This window comes from Bufo gargarizans, chromosome 2, assembly GCF_014858855.1.
Source record: "Bufo gargarizans isolate SCDJY-AF-19 chromosome 2, ASM1485885v1, whole genome shotgun sequence".
In the NCBI taxonomy this organism is placed as follows: domain Eukaryota; kingdom Metazoa; phylum Chordata; class Amphibia; order Anura; family Bufonidae; genus Bufo; species Bufo gargarizans.
This window is the reverse complement of record NC_058081.1, coordinates 715,816,086-715,836,912: the sequence shown is the minus strand read 5'-3', so window position 1 is coordinate 715,836,912 and position 20,827 is coordinate 715,816,086. Positions and strand designations below refer to the sequence as shown.

Genomic DNA, 20,827 nt, shown 5'->3' with positions numbered 1-20,827 from the left:
CTGTAGTCTTTAAAACCTATAAAGAGTAAAATAAATTATTTAAAGGGGTAAAAAAAAACTGTAAAAATACTAAATGAAATACAGGTGGCCAAAGAAAGCAAGTACAACCCCAAAACATTCTTCAAGTACATAAATGAAAAAAAAAAAATCAAGATCAGAAAATGTAGGGCACCTAAATGATGGTAAAGGGATGTGCGAGGCATCATTTACATCAGGCAATGCTTCTTGTGAAAAGCAAACCCAGAACTGGTGTGTGTTTTTTATAGGGCAGGGCAGCTGTAACCAACACCTCCAATCTCATCTCATTGATGGGACTCCAGTTGGCTGATCCCTCACTCCAATTAGCTCTTGGAGATGTCATTAGTCGAGGGGTTCACATACTTTTTCCACCTGGACTGTGAATATTTACACAGTGTGTTCAATAAGAACATGGTAACATTTAATTATTTGCGTGTTATTAGTTTAAGCAGACTGTGATTGTCTATTGTTGTGACTTAGATGAAGATCAGATCACATTTTATGACCAATTTGTGCAGAAATCCATATAATTCCAAAGGGTTCATATACTTTTTCTTGCAACTGTACAAAAGAAGAGAGGGTGGTGCTACTGGTGTAAGTACCTCAAATAACATACTTACTTATCTGTAGACATGCTAAAAATGTTTAAAGTGAACAAGGCCCCAGGTCCAGCTGGATTACACCCTAGAGTTCTAAAGGAGCTCAGTTCAGTTATTGCTTTGCCTCTGTTCATAATATTTACAGATTCCTTAATGACAGGCATTGTACCAAGGGACTGGCGCAAGCTTAATGTGGTGCCTATTTTCAAAAGAGGTGCTAGGTCTTCTCCAGGAAATTACAGACCAGTAAGCCCGGAGAAAAAAAGGGACGAGAGGGATTCTTTACTGTAAGGGCTGTGAATCTCTGGAATAGCCGCAGGAGCAGGTCACAGCAAATACAGGTGGATGCTTCAAAAAAGGTTTAGATGACTTTTTTAATTCAAAATAACTTTGAGGCTTCTGACAATGTATAGAAATCTTGTCCTGCGCACCCTTTCCCTTTGGCCCAACCCCTTTTTTAAAGGAAGATGGACATTGATCCAGGTGTTTGTTCAGTGGTTCGATATAGCAGGATTACAGGTTCGACTTGATTAACATGTGTCTCTTTCCAACCTTAACAACTATGTAAGAAAACCACTTAAACTTTTTCGGGGTGATGTGGAGTGGACCATTTGGCCCCTCTTGACCAATCATCCAAGACAGAAGCTTGAATAATAATACACCAAGACTTTCCTTATAACTCCGCAAACAGGAGATCTGAGAAGGAGAGTGTTTAGTTGATGACATAGCACCCAATTTCTGATTCACTTACCTCATTGCTTGTTAATTTCTGGCATTTTTTTCTATGAAAACAGAAAACATGTCACAATGTTATCCATTAAATTCATTTCTAGTTTTAAATAAAGGAAAACAGGCAAACTAGAAGAGAACAGCACATAGATATTTCACCTTGCATGAACAAAAATCTAGGGAAAGTGTATTGGTCTGTATTGGTGTTGAGTAGGGATGAGCGAACCCGTGGAAGTTCGGGTTCATCAGGTTCGGCCAAACTTCAGGTCAAAGTTTGGGTCCTAAATTTGACCCGGTCAATAGGGACCCGAACTTCACTTTATTATTTTCCGTTATAAAATGATTATAACGGAAAATAATAGCATTCTTAACCACCTGAGCCCCCCAGCTTAAACCCACTTAATGACCAGAACACTTTTTACAATTCTGCACTACACTAATTTCATGGTTTATTGCTCGTTCATACAACTTACCACCCAAATTAATTTTACCTCCTTTTCTTTTCACTAATAGAGCTTTCATTTGGTGGTATTTCTTTGCTGCTGACATTTTAACTTTTTTTTTTATATTAATCAAAAATGACCTAAATTTTTGCAAAAAAATTACTTTTTTCACTTTCTGTTGTAAATTTTTTCAAATAAAATTACATTTCTATATAAATTTTTCTCAAAATTTATTGTTCTACATGTCTTTGATAAAAAAAAATGCAATAAGTGTATATTTATTGGTTTGGGTAAAGGTTATAGCGTTTACAAACTATGGTGCAAAAAAAGTAATTTGCGCACTTTGACTTTCTGAGCACCTGTCATGTTTCCTGAGGTTCTACAATGCCCAGGCAGTAGAAGCACCCCACAAATGACCCCATTTCATAAAGTAGACACCCTAAGGTATTCGCTGATGGGCATAGTGAGTTCATGGAAGTTTTTTTTTTTGTCACAAGCGGAGATTGAATTTTTTTTCTTACAAAGTCTCATAGTCCCCTAACTTGTGACAAAAAATAAAATTTTACATGAACTCACCATAACCCATACGGAATACCTTGGGGTCACTTGTGGGGTATTTATACTGCCCTTGCATTTTAGGGGCCCTAAAGCGTGAGTAGTAGTTGCCCTGTGAAATCCTAAAAGTACTCATTGGAATTTGGGCCCCTTTGCGCACCTAGGCTGCAAAAAAGTGTCACACATGTGGTATTGCCGTACTCAGAATAAGTAGGGCAATGTGTTTTGGGGTGTATTTTTACATATATCCATACTGTGTGTGAAAAATATCTCTGTAAATGACAACTTTTAAAAAACCTTTATACAAAGTTGTCAATTTACAGAGATATTTCTCTCACCCAGCATGGGTATATGTAAAAATACACCCCAAAGCACATTACCCTTCTTCTCTTGAGTACGGCGATACCACATAAGTGACACTTTTTTGCAGCCAAGATGCGCAAAGGGGCCCAAATTCGAATGAGTACCTTTTTTTAGGGCATTTTTAGGCATTTGGATTCCAGACTTCTTCTCACACTTAGGGCCCCTAAAATGCCAGGGCAGTATAAATACCCCACATGTGACATTTTGGAAAGAAGACACCCCAAGGTACTGGTACTAGGTCCAGGATGGGCTGCGCTGCTGGTGTATGCCTCACCACGTAATCCGACAGCGCCAGCCCCACTCTGCTGCCCTTGAAGCGGATCCTGCGCAACCTGTGGTCTAGCAACACGGGGCCGGGTACGCCTGGTGTTATCAGTGACCTCAACCTCATCATCCGAACTTTGGGTCAGACTGCCACTGCTTTCTACAGGTTTGTATTCGTCAGATGAGGGTTCCCATTCCTCATCCGACTGGGTCAGAAGCCTGTAGGCCTCTTCAGAAGAATACCCCTTCCTTGCCATTTGGACTACTAAATTTAGGGGGTATTCCCTGAGACTACCCAAGAAAAAAAGCAAGCCTGTCTTACAAATGGGAGGCTAGCGAAGTACAGGAAGCCGCTGCGATTGATAAAAAATATCAAAACAGATTTTTTTTTATCGCCGTAGTGATTGTGCAGTGATACAAAAAAAAACTAAAAATTTGTCACTGCGGCGGGGCAGGCGTTTGTGAACGGGCATACACTCCGTTTTGGGTGGAGGGCTAGCTAAGGTGACACTAATACTATTATAGATCTGACTTTGATCAGTTCGGATCACTTACAGATACTTTAAAGTACCAATGCTGTTTAGCGATACGCTAATCAGCGAATCAGTGACTGCGGTGCGGTGGGCTGGGCGCTAACTGAAGCAAACTACCTACCAAAGGGGCCTAAACTAACCTAAACCTAACAGTCAACACTGATCACTTTTTTTCCTTTCACTAGTGATTGACAGGGGTGATCAAGGGGTAATTGGGGTGATGGGGGGTGATTTGGGGCTAAATATGTAGTGCTTGGTGTACTCACTGTGATCTGTGCTCTCTGTTGGGACCAACCGACAAAAAGGACCCAGCAGAGAGCACAGAAGCCATTTAACACATATTTATAAATATAATGTGTTATATGGCTGGTGGTTCGTTATTTTAAAAGTCACCAACCTGCCAACGCTGATCATTGGCTGGCAGGCTGGTGACCAACTCCTTGTGCGCCTTTTGCCGACCCGCACTGCGCATGTGCGGGACGCATATGCGCGTCATCTCGCGTCTCACGAGATTACCCGTATATGCGTCCAGGAGGAATAACCCGGCCACCCGCAGGACGCATCCCTGCGTTAGGCGGTCGGGAGGTGGTTAAGACAGAATGCTAAAAAAAATGGCCATTGAGGGGTTAAAAAAAAAAAAAGCTCACCTCATTCACTTGATCGTGCAGCTGGTATCCTCTTCTCTCTTCTTTCTGCAGGACCTGCAAAAGGACCTGCGATGGCGTCACCGCGCTCACCATGTGGCGAGAACGGTGACGTCACTGCAGGTCCTTCTTTCTTCATTCAGCAGCACCTGCGATGATAATAACCCCTGAATGGCCATTTTATTTAGCATTCTGTCTTAAGAATGCTATTATTTTATAATATAATGTGAAATAATAAAATCACCTGAAAACCGAACCCAAACCCGATATTCAGTAAGAAAAAGTCCAGGTTCTGGTCAGGGTACCAGAACTCGAAAATTTCGGTACGAACCCTAACTTTGAAGTTCAGGTTCACTCAAGAAAAACTATGGGGGGCAGTATACTAGATAAAATATCACTTTTATTAAATAATAGGAGATAAAAAACGGCCCCTACAGACAAACAACAAGTAAGACATGTACACACACACAAACTGGTGCAAGGGAGAGACCAGTTGCGCACAAATAAGATGTGGGTAGTGGGATGGACCAATGGTGGCAAACCGGGCCAAATAAGATCAGCTAGCCCTATTACCTCCCTGCTTGTCCTGGTCCGCCCTACAAAGTGTGTCCATGGGACGGGGTCCAAAAAAGCCCTGCAAGGGGTGGCCCCGACTGGAACTCTCTTCCTGTATAAGTGACCCTATTGAGGCCCTGACACAGGGAGAACACAAACCGTCCAAAGGAACGGAAAACACACAATAAGTGAAAGAGTAACCCCACCAACAGATATATCCACTAAGGAGGGGGATAGGGTGAGGGTTATACTCATGTTTCCCGACGCGTTTCTTCATATGGCTGAGTATTTTTGTTTGGCAGCGGTCGGCGTATGGCTCTAAGTCCACCATAAAGCTGTGACCCAGGGTCAGGAGGATCACTTTTAATCTCCACATCCTCTTACTCCTATTCTGCCCACCCATGCTGAACAGATGGAATTAAACTTCCATGGGTACTTCCCCCTATAGCAGAGACAACCGTCTTCTGCTCCTCCTCCTCCTCCTCTTCATCGTCCAATTCACGCTGAGAAGACAAACTGAGGGTGGTCTGGCTATCACCCTATGTAATGTCTTCCCCCATTTTCACCTCTTCCACATGCAAAGCGGCGTTCTTATTTGTGAGCAGCGAGCGATTGAGTAGACACAGAAGTGGGTTGGTTAGGCTGATAATAGTGTTATCGCCGCTCACCATCTGTGTTGATTCCTCAAAGTTTCTTAAAACCTCACAGAGGTCAGACATCCATGCCCACTCCTCGCTTGTGAAGAGCGGAAGCTGACTGGAAAGGTGACGACCCTGTTGCAGCTCGTATTCCACTACTGCCCTCTGCTGCTCACAAAGCCTGGCCAACATGTGGAACGTAGAGTTCCAGCGTGTGCTCACGTCGCACAACAGCCGGTGAGCTGGCAATTTCAAGCGCTGCTGCAGCGTTGACAGACCAGCTGAAGCTGTCGATGACTTGCCGAAATGTGCACACACACGGCGCACCTTCACCAGTAGCTCAGGCAAATTGGGGTAGGTTTTCAGAAACTGCTGAACCACTAAGTTTAAGACATGGGTTAGGCATGGGATGTGTGTCAGCTTGCTGAGCTCCAAAGCCGCCACCAAGTTACAGCCATTATCAGACACAACCACGCCTGGTTGTAGGTTGAGTGGCGAGAGCCACAGCTTAGTCTGGTCTCTTATCCCCTGTCACACCTCTGCGGCAGTGTGCTGTTTGTCCCCTAAGAAAATAAGCTTTAGCACTTCCTGTTGCCGCTTCCCCACTGCAGTGCTACACTGCTTCTAGCTACTGACTGATGACTGGTGCTGCAGGCGGATAATTCGAATGTGGAAGTGGAGGAGGAAGCTGAGAAAGAGAAGTGGGAGTTGGAGCCACTAAGGTAGGTGTTGGTGGAAACCCTGATTTAAGTAGGGCCCGCAATTCTTGGCGTCGGTAGCACCTGTGCCATACCAGGGTACGACTCGTTCCTGGCCTCCACAACATTTACCCAGTGTGCCATCAGGGAAATGAAGTGTCCCTGGCTGAATGCACTTGTCCATGTGTCAGTGGTTGAGTGGACCTTCCCAGTATCTGCATTGGTCAGGGCACGTGTGATGTTACGGGACACATTTTGGTGAAAGGAGGGCACAGCACACCTTGAAAAATTTTGGCGGCTGGGGACTGCATAAGGTGGGACGGTCGCCGACATGAGGCTGCGAAGGGCCTCAGTGTCCAGAAGCCTAAATGGCAACATTTCCAGGGCCAGTAATTTGGAAAGCTGTGCATTTAGTGCTATGGCCTGTGGGTGGGTGGCTGGATATTTGTGCTTATGTTCAAATGCCTGGGGTACGGACATTTGTACGCTGCTCTGGGACACGGTAGTAGATATGGTTGCTGATGGTGCTTGCGAAGGTCCAGGTGCAGGGCGGGATGCATACAGGCCTGCGCCTTTGACAGGGGATTGGCCAGCACGTAATACAGGGGAAGAGGAGGCAGTGGTGTGACCTGCAGACACAGATTGTGGACTCAGGCGTTCGGCCCACTTATTATGGTGCTTTCATGCCATGTGGCGGATCATGCTGGTGGTGGTGAGGTTGCTAGTGTTCTCGTCCTGGCTCATTTTTGTATGGCACAGGTTGCAAATTACAATTCTTTTGTTGTCCGCACTTTCCTCAAAAAAGCGCCAGACTGTGGAACACCTACCCCTTGTCAAGGGAGATTTCCACAAGGGGGTGCTCCGGGGAACAGTTGCGGGCCTGTTTGGTGTGGCCCGCCTTCTCCCTTTTGCCACCCAACGCTTCCAGCCTGTTGCGGTGCAGTAGATCCCTCCACCTCTGTACCGCTGTCCTCGCTCGGCTTTCCACCTCCCAGGTTGGGTCAGTGACTTTATCTTCCACCACCTCCTCTTCCACTTCTTTACTCTGCTCATCCTCCTGACTTGTTGACCTAACAACTACCTCAGTGATTGACAACTGTGTCTCATCCTCTTCATCAACCTCTTGAGACAGTAATTTCCGTTGAGTTATTGGCAACTGTGTCTCATCATCATCCACTTCATTAAACACTAATTGCCGTTCCCCACCATCATCTTCTTGTGATTTTGGATACTCAAGAGTTTTGGAATCAGGGAACAAGATCTGTCCCTCTTCAAGTGTGCTTGGCGAGAGGGCCAAATCAAGGAATGGCACTGAATAGAGGTCCTTGGAATATCCGAGTTTGGGATCACTTGTTTGCTCAGACTCACCATGGTGGGAGGAAGGAGGGTCGGGGTGAGGATTGGGTTGAGCAGACTCTTGGCTACTGAGACTGGACTTGGTGGAAGACAGGGTGGTGCTTAACCAACTGGAAGCATTATCTGCTGCAATCCAACCGACCAACTGGTCGCACTGGTCTGACTTCAAGAGTGATGTCCTGCACCGCACTGCAAACTGGGACATGAAGCTAGCTATCGTGGATGATTGTTGTTCTTGTGCTCTGGCAGCAGGCACAGTTTCACCGGGCCCAGGGCCACGGCCTCTGTTTGCACCATCAGCATCACGGCCACTGCCCCTTCCCTTACTGCTCGCCTTCTTCATATTAAATGTTAAATATGATTGAAAGTCTGTCACACGTACAGTAGTGTAGGATTTGGAAGCGTATGCGCAAACAAATTTAGAAAGGTATTTGGGATGTGGAAACGTCACACAGGAGATATCCCGCAGGCAATGTCAATGCTGTCACCAGCGGCTAATAAAAATTTACAGGGAATGTTACAGGTATTTGGGATGAGGAAACATTTTACAGGAGAGGTACCACCGGTAATGTCACTGTACGTAGCGTCTACGCAAAAAAGTACACTGTGTGTCACAGATAAATTTTTGAAGCGCACACGTTAGGCTACTTTCACACTGACGTTTTACGGATCCGTTTAAAACGGATCCATCTAAAAAATTGCAAAACGGATGCAAACGGGGGACTTTTTAACGGACCCGTTAAAATGGATCCACCTGTAAAGCGGATCTGTTCTTTAAGTTTGCTTCCGTTTTGTCTTCCGTTTATCGGATCTGTTTTTGAAGAAGGTGTGTCTCACTTTGACAGAGTATTTAAAGAAGGTAAACCTCCATTCAGGTTCATTGTATTTTGGAACCATGTTGCCTGCACACTTGCGTCTGATGCAGGTAGAGTAAGGCCTCTTTTACACTTGCGTTGTCCGGATCCGTCGTGTACTCCATTTGCCGGAATTACACGCTGTATCCGGAAAAGCGCAAGTGAACTGAAAGCATTTGAAGACGGATCCGTCTTCAAAATGCGTTCAGTGTTACTATGGCAGCCAGGACGCTATTAAAGTCCTGGTTGCCATAGTAGTAGTGGGGAGCGGTATACTTACAGTCCGTGCGGCTCCCGGGGCGCTCCAGAATGACGTCAGAGTGCCCCATGCGCATGGATGACGTTTCCATGTGATCACGTGATCCATGCGCTTGGGGCGCCCTGACGTCACTCTGAAGCGCCCGGGAGCCGCACGGACGGTAAGTATACTGCTCCCCCGCTCCCCACTACACTTTACCATGGCTGCCAGGACTTTAGCGTCCTGGCAGCCATGGTAACCATTCAGAAAAAGCTAAACATTGGATCTGGCAATTTGCCGAAACAACGTTTAGCTTAAGGCTGCGTTCACACGGGCGAGATTTCCGCGCGGGTGCAATGCATGAGGTGAACGCATTGCACCTGCACTGAATCCTGACCCATTCATTTCTATAGGTCTGTGTACATGAGCGTTTTTTTTCATGCATCACTTCTGCAATGCTTTAAAATCGCAGCATGTTCTATATTCTGCGTTTTTCACGCAGCCCTGGCTCCATAGAAGTGAATGGGGCTGCGTTAATAACGCATTGCATCTGCAAGCAAGTGCGGATGCAATGCGTTTTTCACTGATGGTTGCTAGGAGATGTTGTTTGTAAACCTTCAGTTTTTTATCACGCGCGTGAAAAACGCATCAAAACGCATTGCACCCGTGCGGAAAAAACTGAACAACTAAACGCAATTGCAGACAAAACTGACTGAACTTTCTTGCAAAATGGTGCGAGTTTAACTGAACGCACCCTGAACGCATCCGGACCTAATCTGTCACGCTCGTGTGAACTCACTCGTGTGGGCATTAATTCCGGATCGGGCCTTGCGGCAAGTGTTCAGGATTTTTGGCCGGAGCAAAAAGCGCATCAGAAGTCATCCTGATGCATCCTGAACTGATTTCTCTCCATTCAGAATGCATTAGGATAATCCTGATCAGGATTCTTCCGGCATAGAGCCCCGACGACGGAACTCTATGCCGGAAGAAAAGAACAACGCAAGTGTGAAAGAGCCCTAAGTTGGCAGAATAATGTTTTGTAATTGTTTTTAATGTTTTCTCTTATACTAAATAAAAAATTGTTTTTATTACACCTGTCTACATCTTTTTATAATCAACCATCCAGAATGGTTATGCTAAACTTGTGATATTTATTATTTTACAACAACTAATAATCTGCCTTTCTGAACACGGACAGATCTATATTTTGAACCTAATTTCATCACTGAATATTGCAGGGTATTGGCATTTTATAGAGAGAGACGCGTACTGTGTTCTCCATAGTGCTGCCAGGCGCAGGCCTTTGTCAATCTGTGAGTGCAGTGGCATCACCCACACTATTGGGCCAGATGTAGCCCTGCCATAGCCTGTCAAACTGCTATGACATTGCTAAAGCCAGGCCATTACAGACTGTGAAATAAACAAACACACTGTTTGACGGAATCCTCGCCTAGCAGTGTGTTATTGTCAGCCCTTTCTCTGCGTGATCCTACGCACGGCAAGGGAGAGCATTCTAGCTTGAACTTTGGCTGGGTGCAGGTCAGTATTCGGCTCTGAACCCGGACAAAAACTTAAACAGCATTATGTTCTTTTCCTGTGCCTTGTGGTAATGACGCTACTTTCTGTGACAGTTTCATCTTTGCTAAAGAGCAATATATACAATTTTATTCTCTCTAGTAAATTTTATAGTTGATGAGGCCGATTCACATGTACCGCGACTCTCACAAGGGTTCATGTGGATTTGTACCAGATTGGCTGATGAACAAGCTTTTGCTTGTTCACGTGCCAATCAGCCATAATATGAGCAATAAGGAGCTTTAAGAAAGCCTATTATTGATCGGGCTACATCAAATATTTAGCTACCTTTGGGAATACTGGCGTGGGGAAAATAAAACCTAGAAAACTACTTTTTTATTCAATAAACTCTATTTTTTTTTCCTGGGAGTTTTACTTTCCCCACAGCTGGAGAGGATCTTGAAATAAAAAAATAACACACTGTTAAGTAAAGTAAACGTATTTATTTTACAAATACATTTCAGAAATTTTATTTTAAATAAACAATAAATAAATAAATAAATGATAAAAAAAACTAAACATTTTGCAAACATTTTGCAAACGACAAGAAGAGGTGGAGCGTTGAGAGGTGGACGTTCTAGAACTGGCAGCAGTAGCCCCCCTGTCTTCTGTTGAGGAATGAAAACGATCGGCCGCAGGAAAAGATGCAGGAGGGATTTGAGGGGTGTGGAAAGTTGAAGGGTCGGAACTGGAACATTCCCGAGCGTGCGTAGAAGAAGGAGTTGGAAAAGAAGTTGGAGCAGTATAGTGAGGAGGAGAAGGTGTAGAAGAAAAAAATGCCAGATTGTACACATGCTCGGGTGGGGGGGGGGGGGGACAGATGGCGAAAATGGGAAGGTTGGCGGAAGGGGGCTGGGTGAAAAGAGTGGGATGGGGGTAGGTATAGGACGGGGGCAGTGCAAAATTTCCCACGACCTGTTCTCCATCACATTTTTTTACTCATGCACCTGCTCGGGAGTTATTTGGTCCATTCGGGGAACTAAAGTTTACAGGTAATGTTCGTGAGCTGTGAGTTGACGCACCGACTCAGCCCCCTCCACTTGGCTCGCCAAGTCATCGAACGCTCGATGCATTTCATCTGTAAAACCTTCTAGAGCATCGGAAACGATCTGTACAAGGTCCCCATAGTCCTCCCGACGGCTTCTCCTGCTATTCAACATAGCTCTCACATTTTGTCTCCAATGTGAGAGAGTATGCTGAAAAGAGGGACCTGGTAGGTGACCAGGATTGACCCGAACCGGGGTATGAGGACAGGAGGGCTGGGGGTTGTGGCTGGCTCCGTGTCCGCTTCAAGAGCAGGTTTAGGTGCCCGAGTGCTGCTAGCAGTTCTGTGGAGAAAAAAAAATAAAGGTCTTGTATTACTGCTTCCAGTATATGCTATTGTCTACTTCTTAATGTAGTGGGCTGACAGAAACAGAGGTGTCAAAAAATCCTCTGTCTCAGACAGCCCCTTGCTGACCGAAGTTGAGAACAATTGTCCCTCTGACTGTAGGGGGCTGCATGAAACAGAGGTGTCAAACGAGTCTCTGTCTCAGAAAGCCCTTTGCATGCAGAGGGAGATGAAAGCAAAATCATTTTATATTTATATTTAGAAAATTAAAATGTATCTTCTAAGTGCCAGCGTCCTTCTTAAGAACCCCAAGGCCGCACTGTACATATATGGCGGCCTTGAAGTTTCTCCGGATCCACTTGGGGCCTGAACTTCCTAATTATAATCTCCTTTGAAGCGGTCCCGGATTGACCGCCACCGAGTCATAACCTTTTCAACTGTGAAAATTATATTACAATATTATCATGGACTTAAAGAAGTTTTCCCATCTCAGACAATGGGGGCATATCGCTTGGATATGCCCTCATTGTCTGATAGGTGCGGGTCCCACCGCTGTGACCCGCACCTACAATGAGAACGGAGTTGGAAAATGAACGGAGGGCGCACTGCGCATGCGCAGCTGCCCTCCATTCATTTCTATGGGGCCGCACTGAAAATAGCCGAGCGCTAGATCGGCTATTGCCGTCTGCCCCATAGAAATGAAAGGGATCATGGTCAGTGCATGCGTGGTGCGCTCCCATTCACTTCTATGGGAGCAGCGCTTGGTGGTGGACAGACCCCGGGAAATCCGGGGTCCTCCAGCCACAGCGATCCCCGCTTCATTCTCTTTGTAGGGCTGGTTCCCACCACTGGAACCCACACCTATCAGAGAATGGGGCCATACACTAGTGATATGCCCCCATTGTCTGAGATGGGAATACCCCTTTAAGTTTACATTATACATGAGCTAAAAATACATATTGCTTTACTTGCCACATTCTTTGTAATCTGCCGCATTTAGATATTCCCAGCCACTGAACAAGGAGTCACAGATATGCCTCCAGAGCCGCTTGGTAAGGTGATGGTCTGCATGGTGGCCGTCGGTGTTGTCCCATAAAGCGGGATGCACCTCCACCAGCTGGATAAGGAGTTTGTTGCCTATACGTGGGACAACGAACTCCATATCTTCCCTGGGGGGACCCTGGAACCCTGGAAGAAAAAGGAAAACAAAAATTATAGAATGTACAAAAGAAAAATTCTAATTAAAACTAAGTACTTACACATCCCCGACCACCACGGGCTCTCCCACGGACTCTGGAGGAGACTCGGGGATCCTGCCTGGCGGATATAGTAGAAGGTTCCTAAAAAAACATTAAAAAAATTGTTAAAGCATAATATATATATATTTATATATATATCTATATATTTACTTGCTGCCAGTCCTGGTCCAGGCTATCTCCACCTCCCCTCGATGACGCTGACTCCTTCAATGAGCGGGCCACAGCAGGTGATGGTGCTGGTGTGGCGGCCGATCTGGTCGATGATGAAGACTGGAAAAAAGAAAAATAATGATTTATGCAATGATTATTATTTGATTATAAAAACTATTGTTTTGTGTACTTACCGATTGTTGGATACGACAGTGCCTTCTGGGCGGCCTATGTTGAACGTGTGTCAGGCCTTGCCCTGTGAATGTGCGGAGGTCTGTCAGACTGGCTGCACATGTCTGACTTCTCTGTTTGTTTTGATTTGGGTTTGAGCTGGATCCACCTTCCCTCAGGTGTACTAGTTTTCATTGTTAGTGAGGCTATTTCTCCCTCCTTCCCCCAGTGGCCTGTGCAGGCTTTAGTTCTTTCCTAGGAGCTCTTGATTTGTGGTGAATCGTCTGCTCCAGCTCTGCTCAAGATAAATCCTCTACTTTATTTCCCTTTGTGTGTTTTATCTAGGCCTCTAGGGAGACGCTTGCTTCCTTCCTGGTTTGAAAAAGCAGTTTGCCTCTTCACTTTTCCCTGCTGCTTTGGGTTTGCCCAGGGTGTTTAGGTTTAGGCACGAGGGCATGGTCATATCCACCATTAGGGTATGCACATGGGCACAGCAGTTTAGGGAAAGCTTTTAGGGATCGCTAGGAGGTGACCCTTTTCTCCCTAGCTTTTGGGCCTAGTCGTTTGTTCTGTTTGTTTTCCCGTGTTTGGTTATTTCCCCGCTTACCTACCTATAGTGACAACGTGGGGTTCAGACATCTGTACAGACATAATAGAAAAGTATATTTAAACTTCCTATACAACATAATTGACATAGATAACACATTTTTTTTAATAACTTACTTTCAGATGATATTTTTAAATCTTCACAAATACAATTGTTTTTGATTGTAGATGCTTAAAAATAAAAAAAATAAAGAAAGAAAAAAATATTTGAAACATTATTCACATGAAATAGTTTTTGAATCCCCACCTCAGTGCCATCTGCCCATCCTCAGTGCCATCTGCTGCCTTGCATTGCCATCTGACTCCACAGGTACTATCTGCCCCCTCCCAGTGCCCCATACCATAATCTGCCCAAATGCCAACAAACCCACCATTGCCATATGCCCCCTCCATTACCATAAACTCAACCCCTCTGCAATTATCTGCCCACATGACTTGAGCACCCAATCAGTGCCTCTTCCACCCCCCTGCGATCAGCCACACCTCTCGTCAATCTGCCCCCAATCAGTGCCATATTTGCCCCCCGCACGTGCAATAATCTGGCCCCTATTTAATGACCAAACCGAAGTGCGTCGTTCCCGCTCCCCAACTTGGCATCAGCCCGACCTCTGAGCAATCTGCCCAAGCACCCCCCCTCCCTTTGAAATAATTGGCCCCCTATTCCATGACCGCCCAAATATTCCCCCCCTGCCATCAGCCACACCGCTTGGAAATCTGCCTCCTCTAATGACATCTTCCCCCCTCCCCTGCAATAATCTGGCCTCTGCTCAATGACCCAAACATCCCCTCCCCTTTGCCATCACCCCCACACTCCTTCGGTGACAACTGCCCAAGCACCGTCATCCAAGTGCCATAATATGCCCCCATGACAGATAGATAGATTAAAAGATACAGAAATAGAGAGAGAGAAAGAAAAATAGAGAGATAGAACTTTCTATACATACCTGTTTGTGACTTGTGCTTCCAAGATGGCCGTTGTGTTTACAGGGGGAGGTGACATGAAGGAGGAGGTGACATATAGTTAGAGCATGCCCAGATGAGGAAAATTTATGGAAACGGATCCGCCTCAGATGGAGCCATCACAGACGGATCCATCCCTATTGACTTCAATTGTGTGTCAGGACGGATCCGTTTGCTTCCGCATCGTCAGGCAGAATGGAGGCGAAACAGAGGCAAACTGATGCATTCTGAGAGGATCCTTATCCATTCAGAATGCATTAGGGCAAAACTAATCCGTTTTGGACCACTTGTGAGATCACAGATGTGGCCCTGGTTATGTCACTGTCAGTAACGGACACAGTCTATTGAAAAAGTACACTGTATGTCAGATATTTTTTGGATGCGCACACTTTACACAGGAGATGTGGCGCAGCTAATGTCACTGTCCGCAGCAGACACCATCAACGTAAAAAGTACCCTGTATGTCACAGATTAATTTTAGAAGCGCACACGTTACACTGCAAATGTGGCGCAGCTAGCGTCACTGTCTGCAGCGGACACCGTCTACGGAACAAATACACTGGATGTCACAGATTTTTTGGGGATGCGCACACTTTACACTGGAGATGTGACACAGCTAGTGTCACTGTCTGCAGCGGCCTAACTATTGTATGCTATTTAGTGCAGGATGCACTAAAAATAGATATTGCTGCCACACACAATAGTCCTTAGAAGGACTTTTGGGTCTCTGAAAAGTTTTGGTGGTAATAATATTCTTAAATCACTCCCTACACTGTCTGTCACTTTCTCAGCACAGCTCTCCCTGACTGCTGAATAACACCCGATGACGTGTTCCGGCCAGCCAATCACTGTAATCCGCCAACATGGCTATGGCATTACAGTGAGGGCAGTACTCACATGCACTTACTTTGGCTTCATAGCAGCCAAGAAACGCGCAGGGTGTTCAGCCGAGCATGCTCTATCATCACTAGTCTTGACCAATGACAGCCATCCTCACACTAAGCCTGTGTGGGAAATCCCCCAGCAGAAGCTTCTGGAGTCAGTATAGACAAGAGAAGAGGAGCTGAACAGACAGAACCAGTCAGAGCTGTGTTTTATGGGAGCAAGAGGCCAAATAGGTGTTTAGAATGGTTATATAATGTTCATATTATTAATATCGTGATTAGAACTGTATACTGAACCAGTTATCTTTTTTTTTACAGTTCCACCAAACTGCGTCCATAAAAGCAATCAATCAAATAATTGCATACAAACAAACCAATAGCAGATCGCAGATATGCCTCTCAGAGAGAATATAAAGTGCTTAAAGTGAGAGTACAGATACTGAAGAGAGGAATATATCCACCATTTATGTTGAATGACAAGATTGAACCACCATCTTATGCATACCGCCATTTTGTGATACTATATGCAACACGTGTTTTGCACATGGACTATCTGCTGCGGAGGCGGCACTGTTATATATGAAGAAAAGTTGAAGTTAATAAAGAAGTTATTTGAAGCATTCGGCGTGCTCTTTTAGCCTACTCTTTCCATAGAACGGCGCTAGAGGAATTAAAGTAGAGTAATAGACAGTCTGGTTGGACTAAAAGGATAGAGATATCAAATTCTTCTAATGCCACAGCGCAAAAGGCACTTCATTGTGCTGCACCTGTCACAGTAATGGTAATCTGAATACAGTATAAAAGAAGAAAGCACAAGAGCAAAAAAGATACAATCTAATGTTCAATGTAAAACCTATGAGATAACAAGATACCGTACTTAACCGTGGTCATAATGCTTCTATAAAACAGTGCTTTTGAGGCAGTGGTGTTGGGGATTGGGCAACATTTTGCTCCTCTATAAGAGGTGGGCTCCTGACCATATCTTCATATGACCGTACTCTCAGACGTACCACATCTGTTTCTTTCCTACATTGCCTTTCAGCCCAATTCAAAGGAGCTATTTTGTTTTATTACACTAGACAGCCCTTTTATTAGGATATATTGTATAATTTAATAGAAATTTGCACATGACTTTTTAAGTGATTTCTTAATTAAATGGAAAATACTGATTAATGCTATTTCTTACCTCCAACAAAAATAGGTAGCCAATGCAACCAATGCAAGCAGTAGCAGGGAGAAGATTGTTCCGATAGTTGCTAGAATTATAATGTTTGTAGAACTGAGGACTTTATCTGAAAGTTAACATAATATATAACAAACATTAAATCATGACCCATAGTACTAAGTAAATCATCTCAAATCACATTATAGTGCAGTGCGTCGGTGGCCCACTGCAATAGGGTTAAAGTGCTGTCATTGTGCTTCATGTATCCCTATGGATAGGGAGGAAACCGTTATATAGCCAGTCTTCTTGCTCAGTTGCTGTGTAGTTGCTAGGTGTGGGCTGGTCCCACCCTAGTGTCAGAAGCTGATGTGGAGTTAGGAAAGGATCACATCACCATTTAGTTTTCCATTCATCTCATCCATCAGAAAAACTGAAAATAAGAAACAGAAAAAGTATCCTTCGTGACGGATCTGCCTTTATGCCTGATCGCATACATATGCCACGGGTCTCTGCTATTTAACCACTTCAGCCCCGCTAGCTGAAACCCCCTTCATGACCAAAACACTTTTTGCACTTCGGCACTACACTACTTTCACCGTTTATCGCTCGGTCATGCAACTTACCACCCAAATGAATTTTACCTCCTTTTCTTCTCACTAATAGAGCTTTCATTTGGTGGTATTTTATTGCTGCTGACATTTTTACTTTTTTTGTTATTAATCGAAATGTAACGATTTTTTTGCAAAAAAATGACATTTTTCACTTTCAGCTGTAAAATTTTGCAAAAAAAAACGACATCCATATATAAATTTTTCACTAAATTTATAGTTCTACATGTCTTTGATAAAAAAAAATGTTTGGGCAAAAAAAAAAATGGTTTGGGTAAAAGTTATAGCGTTTACAAACTATGGTACAAAAATGTGAATTTCCGCTTTTTGAAGCAGCGCTGACTTTCTGAGCACCTGTCATGTTTCCTGAGGTTCTACAATGCCCAGACAGTAGAAAAACCCCACAAATGACCCCATTTCGGAAAGTAGACACCCTAAGGTATTCTCTGATGGGCATAGTGAGTTCATAGAACTTTTTATTTTTTGTCACAAGTTAGCGGAAAATGATGATGATTTTTTATTTTTATTTTTTTCTTACAAAGTCTCATATTCCACTAACTTGCGACAAAAAATAAAAAATTCTAGGAACTCGCCATGCCCCTCACGGAATACCTTGGGGTGTCTTCTTTCCAAAATGGGGTCACTTGTGGGGTAGTTATACTGCCCTGGCAATTTAGGGGCCCAAATGTGTGAGAAGTACTTTGCAATCAAAATGTGTAAAAAATGGCCTGCGAAATCCGAAAGGTGCTCTTTGGAATATGTGCCCCTTTGCCCACCTTGGCTGCAAAAAAGTGTCACACATCTGGTATCGCCGTACTCAAGAGAAGTTGGGGAATGTGTTTTGGGGTGTCATTTTACATATACCCATGCTGGGTGAGAGAAATATCTTGGCAAAAGACAACTTTTCAATTTTTTTTTATACAAAGTTGGCATTTGAACAAGATATTTTTCTCACCCAGCATGGGTATATGTAAAATGGATTGGATCCGCAAAACACATGCGGACGTCTGAATGGAGCCTTACAGGGGGGTTATCAATGACAGGGGGTGATCACCCATATAGACTCCCTGATCACCTCCATCATTGATCACCCCCCTGTCATTGATCACCCCCCTGTAAGGCTCCATTCAGACGTCCGCATGTGTTTTGCGGAGCCGATCCATGTATCCATGGATCCGTAAAAATCATACGGACGTCTGAATGGAGCCTTACAGGGGGGGTGATCAGTGACAGGGGGGTGATCAATGACATGGGGGTGATCAGGGAGTCTATATGGGGTGATCACCCCCCTGTCACTGATCACCCCCCCTGTAAGGCTCCATTCAGACGTCCGTATGATTTTTACGGATACATGGATACATGGATCGGATCCGCAAAACACATGCGAACGTCTGAATGGAGCCTTACAGGGGGGTTATCAATGACAGGGGGTGATCAGGGTGATCACCCCCCTGTCACTGATCACCCCCCCTGTAAGGCTCCATTCAGACGTCCGTATGATTTTTATGGATCCATGGATACATGGATCGGATCCGCAAAACACATGCAGACGTCTGAATGGAGCCTTACAGGGGGGTGATCAATGACAGGGGGGTGATCAACGATGGAGGTGATCAGGGAGTCTATATGGGTGATCACCCGCCTGTCATTGATCACCCCCCTGTAAGGCTCCATTCAGACGTCCGCATGTGTTTTGCGGATCCGATCCATGTATCCATGGATCCGTAAAAATCATGCGGACGTCTGAATGGAGCCTTACAGGGGGTCGATCAATGACAGGGGAGTGATCAATGACAGGGGGTGATCAGGGAGTGTATATGGGTGATCACCCACCTGTCATTGATCACCCCCCTGTAAGGCTCCATTCAGACGTCCGCATGTGTTTTGCGGATCCGATCCATGTATCCGTGGATCCGTAAAAATCATACGGACGTCTGAACGGAGCCTGACAGGGGGGTGATCAATGACAGGGTGGTGATCAATGACAGGGGGGTGATCAGGGAGTTTATATGGGGTGATCATTGGTGATCAAGGGTTCATAAAGGGTTAATAAGTGACGGGGAGGGGGGGTGTAGTGTAGTGTAGTGTTTGGTGCGACTTTACTGACCTACCTGTGTCCTCTGGTGGTCGATCCTAACAAAAGGGACCGAAGGAGAACCAGGTAGCAGGTGTATTAGACGCTGTTATCAAAACAGCGTCTAATATACCTGTTAGGGGTTAAAAAAATCAGATCTCCAGCCTGCCAGCGAGCGATCGCCGCTGGCAGGCTGGAGATCCACTCGCTTACCTTCCGTTCCTGTGAGCGCGTGCGCCTGTGTGCGCGCGTTCACAGGAAATCCCGGCCCTCGCGAGATGACGCGTATATGCGTCACTCTGCGCAGGGCTGCCGCCTCCGGACCGCACATCTGCGTTAGGCGGTCCGGAGGCGGTTAAAATAGCAGAAACCCGGCCGCTAAGGTGACTGCTCTCACATATTTAGGGACTGGACTTCTGTTGTACATATACGGTACAGGTCCTTAAGGGGTTAATTGCTAGCAATAATGTCATCCTTGTATTTATTCCAGGTCCTTTACACTGTGCATTCCTATTAGTGTTATGTAACTGTTATGTTCATGCATTATGCCTGTTCACCAGCAGGTGGCAGTGTTAACAGCAGAGCTATCTTTTAATAGAATGGAACTCACCATTACATTCTTCCCCTTTGGGGCAGAAGTGGGACAGTCCTACTTCCTACCAAAGTGAGGGGCTGCAGTTCTAGTTTATTCCAGTCTAAGCTAAGCTAGCATTGAAGACAGATCTGTGGAAGATGTAACAGTAAGGGGGAAGTTCCCCTGCTGCAGCAGGAGTCTCTCCAGAGGGAAGTCACATATAGAGCTCCCTGACTCCTTGCAGAATTTACCTACTGAGTGTCAGGAGGAGGTCAACAGCCAAAGGCACCCCAATCCAGGGATACCAGAACCGACCAAAAGTCCATTAACCACAAACAAGCCGAGTTCAGCACAGCATAGAGAGAAAGCAGAGTTATCAAGTTTGCCTGCCAGTTTAGGCCAAAGCCTGCTGGGACCAAGAGAAAGCCTGAATATGTTTTGGATAAAAGTTTATGCAAGTAAAGCTGTTGAACTTTATCAAGGTCTGGACTTGATTTATTCTCCATCTCCTACCTCAACTATTGCCCTTCGCAGCCAAACACTGGGGATCGGCTATATCCAGGTAGGAACACTGACACACAAAAAACTATTAGGGCCGCACCACATCACTTGGCATTCCTACAGAATTGGGACACAATCACATGGGACACAATTGCACATACATACATTGTACAGGTATCAGGTTGTATATAGGTGAAGAGTTGTATACATACATAGAACCGGAATCTGATTGTATATGCAGTCAGGTCCATAAATATTGGGACATCAACACAATTCTAACATTTTTGCTCTATACATCACCACAATGGATTTGAATCGAAACTAACAAGATGTGCTTTAACTGCAGACTGTCAGCTTTAATTTGAGGGTTTTACATCCAAATCAGGTGAACGGTTCAGGAATTACAGCAGTTTGCATATGTGCCTCCCACTTGTCAAGGGACCAAAAGTAGTGGGACAATTAGCTTCTTAGCTGTTCCATGGC

General features: G+C 45.0%; 1 protein-coding gene and 1 long non-coding RNA gene across 2 annotated transcripts in view; both read right to left on the bottom strand.

Annotated features, from left to right (window-relative positions):
* The window catches only part of LOC122929123 (B-cell receptor CD22-like), a 518,995-nt gene that overhangs the window by 226,956 nt on the left and 271,212 nt on the right, over positions 1 to 20,827 (bottom strand). The gene's annotated exons all lie outside the window — the stretch shown is intronic.
* Positions 1,369 to 20,522, bottom strand: LOC122929127. The gene is made up of 3 exons (XR_006387959.1): positions 20,510 to 20,522; positions 16,609 to 16,714; positions 1,369 to 1,399 (listed from the first exon to the last, which is right to left on the bottom strand). It is a non-coding gene; the product is annotated as an uncharacterized LOC122929127 (long non-coding RNA).